Source organism: Saccopteryx bilineata, chromosome 2 (assembly GCF_036850765.1).
Source record: "Saccopteryx bilineata isolate mSacBil1 chromosome 2, mSacBil1_pri_phased_curated, whole genome shotgun sequence".
Taxonomy (NCBI): domain Eukaryota; kingdom Metazoa; phylum Chordata; class Mammalia; order Chiroptera; family Emballonuridae; genus Saccopteryx; species Saccopteryx bilineata.
This window is the reverse complement of record NC_089491.1, coordinates 84,339,874-84,349,058: the sequence shown is the minus strand read 5'-3', so window position 1 is coordinate 84,349,058 and position 9,185 is coordinate 84,339,874. Positions and strand designations below refer to the sequence as shown.

The following is a 9,185-nucleotide window of genomic DNA, read 5'->3' as shown; positions in this document are numbered from 1 at the left end:
ACGTAAAAGATCTGTATTCAGAAATATGTAAAACACAAAGGAAAGAAACTGACCTAGTCTTGGTCCGAAATCTCAGTTGATTAAAGCATCTGCCAGAAGCTTAGACATTGCTGCTTGGACCCCGGACAAGGCATGTACAGGAACAGATTAATGTTCCTGTCTCTTTCTCTCCCTTCCTTTTCTCTCTAAAATCATTAAAGCAACTTTTTTTAAAAAATTGACTAAGACACAAATAAGTAGAAACATATACCATGTTTACAGATAGGAAGAATCAACATGGTTAAAATGTCCACACTACTTAAATCAATCTATAGATTCAATGAAATTCCTATCCAGATACCAATGGCATACCTCACAAAACTGAAACAAATATTACAAAATTTTACATGAAATCTCAAAAGACCTTTAAAAGCCACAGAAACCTTGAGAAAACAAAATTGCAAGAATCATGCTACCTGAAATCAAATTAGAATACAAAATCATAATAATTAATACAACATGGTATGGCAAAAGAATAGGCATAGAGATCAATGGGAATCAAAAAAATAGAGAGCTCAAAAGTAAACCCATGCCATTATGGTCCATTAATATCTGACAAAGGAGAGAGACCAACAATACAATGGGGTAAAGATAATCTATTCAATAAATGGTGCTGCAAAAATTAGACTGATATACACAAAAAGTGGAAGTAGATCACCTTTTTATGCCATATGCAAAAATAAATTCAAAATAGAAAAAAGAATTAAGTGTTACATTAAAAAGTGGAAAAATTCTAGAAGAAAATGTAGTAAAATCTCTACATTACTCATAGCGATATTTTTTCCTGGTATATCACCTAGGGCAGAAGAAAAAAAAGAAATAAATTAACAAATGAGACTATTTAAAATAAAAAGTTTTTTTGAGGAAAAAAAAACAATCAACAAAATGAAATGAAGACACAGAATAGGAGAACATATTCACCAATGATACATCTGTGGGGATTAATATCCTAATTTTTTAAAGAACTTATGAAACTCAACACCAAAGATACAAACAGTCCAATTTAAGAAATAAACAAAAGACCTGAATAAATACTTCTCCAAAGACAATATACAAGTGGCTAATAGACATGTAAAAATATGCTCAATGTCACTAATAACCAGAGAAAAACAAGTTGAAACCATAATGAGATACCACCTCACACCTGTCAGAGTAACCATCATCAGTGTATCAACAAACAACAAGTGTTGGCATGAATGTGGAGAAAAAGGAACCCTCATTCACTCTTTAGTGGAATGCAGACTAGTTCAGCCACTGTGAAAAGCTGTATGGAGTTATCTTCAAAAATTAAAAATGAGGCCCTGGCCGGTTGGCTCAGCGGTAGAGCGTCGGCCTGGCGTGCGGGGGACCGGGGTTCGATTCCCGGCCAGAGCACATAGGAGAAGCGCCCATTTGCTTCTCCACCCCCCACCCCCCCCTCCTTCCTCTCTGTCTCTCTCTTCCCCTCCCGCAGCCAAGGCTCCATTGGAGCAAAGATGGCCCGGGCGCTGGGGATGGCTCCTTGGCCTCTTCCCCAGGTGCTAGAGTGGCTCTGGTCGCGGCAGAGCGACACCCTGGAGGGGCAGAGCATCGCCCCTGGTGGGCGTGCCGGGTGGATCCCGGTGGGGCGCATGCGGGAGTCTGTCTGACTGTCTCTCCCCGTTTCCAGCTTCAGAAAAATACAAAAAAAAAAAATTAAAAATGAAACTGCCTGTTGACCCACCAATTTCTCTTCTGGGAATATATTCGAAAAAACACAAAACACAAATTAAAAAGAATATATGGACCATTATCTCCATTGCGACATTATTTACAATAGATAAGATTGAGGAGCAGCTTAGTGCCCATCAGTAGATGAGTCGATAACCAAGCTTTTCTTTACATTTACACAATGTAATACTACTTGGCCATAGAAAAAAAGGAAATCATACATTTTGCATAGCATGTTGGCCTAGGGTATAATTCTAAGTGAAATAAGCCAGTCACAGAAAGACAAGTACCTTATGATTTCACTCATATGTGAAATCCAATAAACAAAATAAGTTAACAACCACAACAGAGACAGACTCATAGACACAGAGAACACACTGACAGCAGTCAGAGGGAAAGAAGGCTGGGGAGCTGAGTTAAAAAGGTGAAGGGATTAAACAACAACAACAAAATTAAACTAAAAACTCATAGAAAAAGTCAAGAGGATAGTGGTTACCAGAGAGAAAGGGGTGTTGGGGTAGAAGAGAGCCAAGGGGTGATACATGGCAAAGGAATAAGACTCGACTTGGGCTGGTGAACTCACAGTACAATATATAGATGATGTATTACATAATTTTATACCTGAAATCTATATAATTTTATTGACCAATATCACCCCAATAAAATCAATATGTACTTACAAACACGTAAAAAATAAAAACTTTTACACCTCAAAAGATACCAACTAGGAAGTGCAAAGTCAGCAGAGAAATGGGGTAAAATAATTGCAAATATTATACCTTGAAAGAAACTTTTATCTAAGATATTTTAAAAACACTGACAAGTCAAAAATAAATAACCAGCTTAATTTTAAAAACAAGTATTGGGGCTGAAAGAGAGCATAAAATTCACAATAAAACACAGAAAAATATGTTCAACACCATTAGTAATTAAGAAAATGCAAATTAAAAAATAAGGGGACACTTTTTCATAATTAGCCAATAAAATGGCTAATTATTTTAAAAACAGAAAATAAAAAGTTTTGGTCAGTGTAGTAATAAAAACTTTCAGGCATATGTTGATTATGTAAAATGACACATTGCCTTTGGAAATCAGTTTGGACATTTATGACTTATGAAGTGTTCTCCCCATAAGTCTAGTACCTACCAAGCACCATAAATAGTTAGTACAGTATTATTGACTATTTTCCCTGTGCTATAATTACAGCCCCATAACTATGTTGTAACTACCAATTTTTACTTCTTAATCCCTTCAGTTTTTTCAGTCTCCCAAGCACCCTTTCATCGGGCAACAATCAATTTGTTCTCTACATCTATGAGCCTGCAAATGTCTAACCACTACTTGGCACACCTGAAATTAGAATAAGTGAATATTGAATGTAAACTGTAATTTAACTATAAAATTTAAAAAATGGACAAAAAGAACAGTTTGTCAGTTCCCAAAAATGTTAAGGACACTGTTACCCTGCGAATCAGCAATAACACTCCTAGGTATCTACCCAAGAGAAGTGAACAAATGTTCATAGAAGTACCACTAACAAAAAAAAAAAAAAATGAAAAAAACAAAAATAGCTATTTGGATGAACAAAACATGATGTCCTCATAAAGAAACATTATTTGACAGTATATAATAATATCCTGCATATTTTTATTGCTCATGGTCACCCCAATAAACTCAACAAAAATGAAAAGGAATAGAAATATTATTTGGCAACAAAAAGAACGATGCATTGATCCACGTTACAGTGTTAATGCACCTTGAAAACTTAATGCTAAGTGAAAGGTGCTACTCACAAAAGGTTGTATAATGTATGATTTAATTCATATTAAATATCCAGAATTGGCAAATACATAGAAAGAGAAGGTAGATTAACCATTATCCAAGGCTGAGGAACAAGACACATAATGAGTGAGTGCTAATGTACATCGTGTTTCTTTTTAGGGTAATGATGATATTTTATAATTAAATAAAAGTGACAGCTTCATAAATCTGTAAATACACAAAAACCACTGAGTTCATCTTTTAAATGGCTAAATTTTATGGTGTGTAAATCATCTTAATAAAGCTAAAATATCCAAAGAAATCTCTATAAACTAAATATGTATCTAGATACTGTCTAGATAGAATATCTAGATAGATAGATATCATAATTTCTGTATTAAATGAAAATCACTATTTCTGTACTAAAACATCACTAATTGAAAGACAAACAACTGTTACAACTATTCACCCAGTTGCACAGTGCTGTGAGAGAGCTGTGAACAGGATATACAGGGCATAACACGTCACCCAGTGAAAGTAGAGAGAGGAAGTGGAAATGGTTTTGGGACTGAGTATGGAAGGATGAGCTGTCATGAGCTAATGAAGAAAGAAAGCAGTGTGTATAGCAGCATGGTTTGAAAACAAGAAATGAACAATTTGGCAAAGAGGATTATAGAAAAGGTCGAATTTTATTAAGAAGTGAGAAAATTCAGTGAAGAATTTTGATGAGAGGGTGATTCTACAAATATGCTCATTAAGAAAAAACGTTTCTTGAAGTACAGAACCTGGTGAAAACAGAAACAAGCAAGTAAGCAGCATCAAAGCTGTAGGACTTAGCATGAGGATTAGAAAAGCGAGGACTGAGACCTGTTGCTTTGAAACCTTTTTTACATTATGCTTCTTCCAATAACTTTTAGTTAATGTTCAATTTCCTAAATGTGGATACTTATCCTTAGTTTCCCCAACTCCAGAGAAATATGCAGAATAAATAACCCAAAATACATTTAGTAAAAAATGTCACTATTTAGAGTCTACTAGAATTCCTTTTAGAAATTTCCGGTTGAATACTTTTTCCCCATTCTAAAGATATTTCTCATGAGTGTGTATACCAGTTCAATTTTATTAAATAAAAATTGTTCCTTTGATTAAAATGACATTTAGTTAAGCCTTCTTTTCTTCACCACACATTTCTCTGTACTGGCAATAGCTGACATAATTTCCATAGTTAAATAAGAAAATTTAACCAGAGAATATACTGTCAGTAAAGATGAAAATAGATCATTATAACATCTGAGTGTGTTTAAAAAAGAATTTATGTCAGGGGTTGGACCCAGGGGTCCAACAGGCCAGCTACCACTGGTGGATAACACCCAGGCCAGGAGCTGCTGCAGGAGGTTGGGGGAGGGGGTGGGGCGGGGTGGAAGGGTGAGGAGCGGAGTGCGGGCCCATGAGAGAATGCTTTCCAATCATAACACAGGGATCACAACAAACACAACCACCGTAGAGGCATTATGGCATTACCTCTCCCATCAGCCTAGCAGCACCCAAGGAGACGCACTGCCTGCTTACACAGAAACTAATTGAGACTGAAGCCTTTGGGATATTTGAAGAAGAAAAGGAATTACAGCGTAGGATTTTAATTTTCGGATCCTTAAATAACCTGGTAAAAGGGTGGATACGAGAAATCAGTGTAAACAAGAATCTTCCACAATCTGTAATAGAAGAGGTTGGAGGAAAATATTATACATTTGGATCCTACCACTTAGGAGTAACACAAAAGGTGCCGACACCAATGCGTTGTGTGTTGCACCAACACAAGTAGACCAAAGTGACTTTTTCAGCTCTTTCTACATGGTAAGGTGAAGAAGTAAAAGATGTAAGAGCTGTTGAAGGAGCATTTGTGCTAGTTATCAAACTGTGTTTTGATGGAGTAGAGATTGATATTTTATTTGCTATATTAATACTGTAGACGATTCCAGAAGACTTGGATTTACGAGGTGACAGCCTGCTTAAAAATTTAGATATAAGATGGATAAGAAGTCTTAACAGTTGCAGGGTAACCAATGAAATTTTAAACTTAGTACCCAACATTGACAACTTCAAGTTAACTCTGAGAGCTATTAAACTGTGGGCTGAATGCCACCACATCTATTCCCATATATTTGGATTCCTCGTGGTGTTTCTGGGGCTTTGTTTTAATTTGAAAAATTATTAACACATTGTTGACCGCTTATGAGTTAACCCATGTTTGCACTTGCATTAGCCATTTTAATTTTTGAAATTCAGGGTAATATAGGATTATTGTATTTGTGTCTCTTCACCCTGAGGTTTGAATTTCAAAAAACAGCACACTGTTCTACATTCTCATGCAGACTCTCTTTTCTTCACACTCCTCCAGGTGTGAGACTGCAAAATCAAAGGCACAGTAAACAAAAACATTCAGTGTTGAGCCATCTGAACTTGGAATATCTTCTAAACGCTCGCGGGTTGAACATACATATCAAAAATATTGTAAAATCTTTCTTCGTCGTGTTCAATCCAACTAGAACTTGTAAAGTGTGTATTTCTTCTTATTTTATTTTATTTTTTTACTTTTCTGAAGTTGGAAACAGGGAGGCAGTCAGACTCCCGCATGTGCCCAAATGGGATCCACCTGGCATGCCCACCAGGGGGCGATGCTCTGCCCATCTGGGGCATCGCTCTGTTGCAACCAGAGCCATTCTAGCACCTGAGGCAGAGGCCATAGAGCCATCCTCAGCGCCTGGGCCAACTTCGCTCCAATGGAGCCTTGGTTGCAGGAGGGGAAGAAAGAGACAGAGAGGAAGGAGGGGGGAGGGGTGGAGAAGCAGATGGGCGCTTCTCCTATGTGCCTTGGCTGGGAATTGAACCCAGGACTCTTGCACGCCAGGCTGACATTCTACCACTGAGCCAACCGGCCAGGGCCAAAGTGTGTATTTCAAAAAGAAAGTGCAGCGAAACCAGATATATTTACAAAACGTGTTGCATAGCATTATACGTAGGTGATTGCTATACAGTATATCAGACCAAAAAAATTACTAAAATAAATAATTTGTGTAAAATATAATATGTAGCAGATATGTACAAAGTTTTATTTAAATTTGTTATGTATAAATAAAATATACTGATGTTTATTTAGATTGTTTCATTTTCATACCCAATTATGAAAAAATAGCTGGTGACATGAGATAACTTCTGCATGAAATTGCTGGTCAACAATGTGTTAAGTTGCATATTTATAGAAGAAAGGAAGAGGGTCTGACTTAAAATTTATTTAGGATAATAGAAGTGTAAATTTTTCAAATGGTTTCAATTCCCTGCTTACTTTACAGCTGCTTATGGTATAATCTTAATTTCCCCAAAGAAAATGTTTTTAACAAGAGTATGAAATTATATTATTATAAATTAATTCTACAAAATATTTCACATCTTTCATATTTATTTTATATATCAAGTGAGTCCTTTATTCAATCTTTTGGTTTCATCTTTCTTCAGATCACTGCCAGTTATGTATATTTGAAAGTACTGCTGAATATATGAAAGTATATGTGTTGGAAATACATGATACAATTCTCAAAAAACAAGTACTTTTTTAAGTACTACATACACAATATACCACATTAAAAATGCTAAAACATTGATATGCAAAGACATATGCACCCTCTTGTTTATTGCAGCATCTTTCACATTGGCCAAGACATGGAAACAACAAAAGTGTCCCTTGACAGATGATTAGATAAAGAAAAAGTGATGCATATATACAATGGAATACTACTTAGTCATAAGAAATAATGGCATATTGCCATTTATGATAACATGAATGGATCTTGAGAACATTATAATGAGTGAAACAAGGAAATCAGGAAAAGCTAAGAACTATATGATTCCACAAATAGGTAGGATAAAAAACTGGGACTCGTAGACATAACAAAAATGAAGTGGTTACCAGGGGGAAGAGGGTGGGGTGGGAGGGTAAGGTGGAACAAATATTGTGACAAAAAATTATTTGAATTTTGGTGATGAACACACAACACAATCAACAGTTCAAATACAATGGAGATGTTCACCTGAAACTTATGTATGTATTCTTCTTTTTTTTTTTTTTTTTTTTTTTTTGCATTTTTCTGAAGTTGGAAACAGGGAGGCAGTCAGACAGACTCCCACATGTACCCGACCGGGATCCACCTGGCTTGCCCACCAGAGGGCAATGCTCTGTCCATTTGGGGCATTGCTCTGCCTCAATCAGAGCCATTCTAGCGCCTGAGGCAGAGGCCACAGAGCCATTCTCAGTGCCCGGGCAAACTTTTTCTCCAGTGGAGCCTTGGCTGCGGGAGGGGAAGAGAGAGATAGAGAAGAAGGAGAGGGGGAGGGGTGGAGAAGCAGATGGGCGCTTCTCCTGTGTGCCCTGGCCGGGAATCGAACCTGGGACTCCTGCACGCCAGGCCGACACTCTACCACTGAGCTAACCGGCCAGGGCCTATGTACTTTTCTTGATCAATGTCACCGCATTACATTTAATTTCTAAATAAAAAAATAAAATACTACAATTAAGAAAATTACCCTCCCAATGATTGCATATATCTAGTACAAAATTCTTTTTAAATAGGTGAACAAAGATATGCTCAAGAAAACAAAGCTGAGTTACCTTGTTCCTAACAAATTGAACTTGAACTACAAGAATATTGAAAGCATTTGGAAGTGAAATATATAACAACCATTGAGGTAATAAAAAAAAGGGTGACATTTTTCTTGAAGTTAGCCAGCCAGTAACAATGGCTTTTACAGTGGCTATTTAGCCCATATATTCATACAAGGCTCTTTTCTAAGTACTCTTTATGAAATGTGCCATTTAATCCTCATAGCAAATTGTAAAGGAGGCATTTTATTTATTTGTTTTTTGTTTGTTTATTTTTAGAGAAGAGGAGAGGAGATAGTGAGACAGATTCCCACATGCACCCCAACTGGGATCTACCCAGCAAACCCATCCAGGGCAGGTGTCAGAGTACCAAGCTATTGTTAGTGCTTGAGGCTGACATATTCAGACCATTTGAGCTATCCTCAGTGTCCAGGACCATGCTCGAACCAACTGAGCTACAAGCTTTGGGAGTTATAGAGGGAAAGAAAAAGGAGAAGAAATGGGGCAGAAGCAGATGGTAACTTCTCCTGTGTCCTCTAACCAGAATCAAACTCTGGACATCCACAGCCTGGGCTGACACTCTATCATCTGAGCCACTGGCCTGGGCCAGAAGGAGGCATTTTTAAAGTACAGTTTATTAAAATTCAGTTTGATTCAGTTGATAAAAGTTCAGATGGTACAGAGATTTTATTCTGTACTCACTTGATCCTAAAGTTCATGCTTTAAACCATTAATCTTACTATTCTTTGTTTCTTATTTTATAAAAATAAAATATTTTTCTATTTTTAGTATGAATAAAGTATAGTACTAAGTAGTAGATAATAGAATGCTATCTTTGTTTTCCCTCTATTGATGGTATAAAAGTTTTGCTATTAATTACCTTCTATTATTATTATTATTATTACTACATTTAATAAATTATAGAGAACTTAATGAACATTACTAAGTAAAACTAATTGGTTACTGATAGGTCATTATCCCTTCAGCCAAGGCTACAAATTCAACTTCACTTGCAGGGGCAAATGCTTTTGAACTATAGAAT

General features: G+C 36.4%; 1 pseudogene; it reads left to right on the top strand.

Annotated features, from left to right (window-relative positions):
* The first annotated feature begins 4,936 nt into the window (after positions 1-4,936).
* On the top strand, positions 4,937-5,704 carry LOC136322256 (poly(A) polymerase alpha pseudogene; annotated as a pseudogene).
* Positions 5,705-9,185: the final 3,481 nt, after the last annotated feature.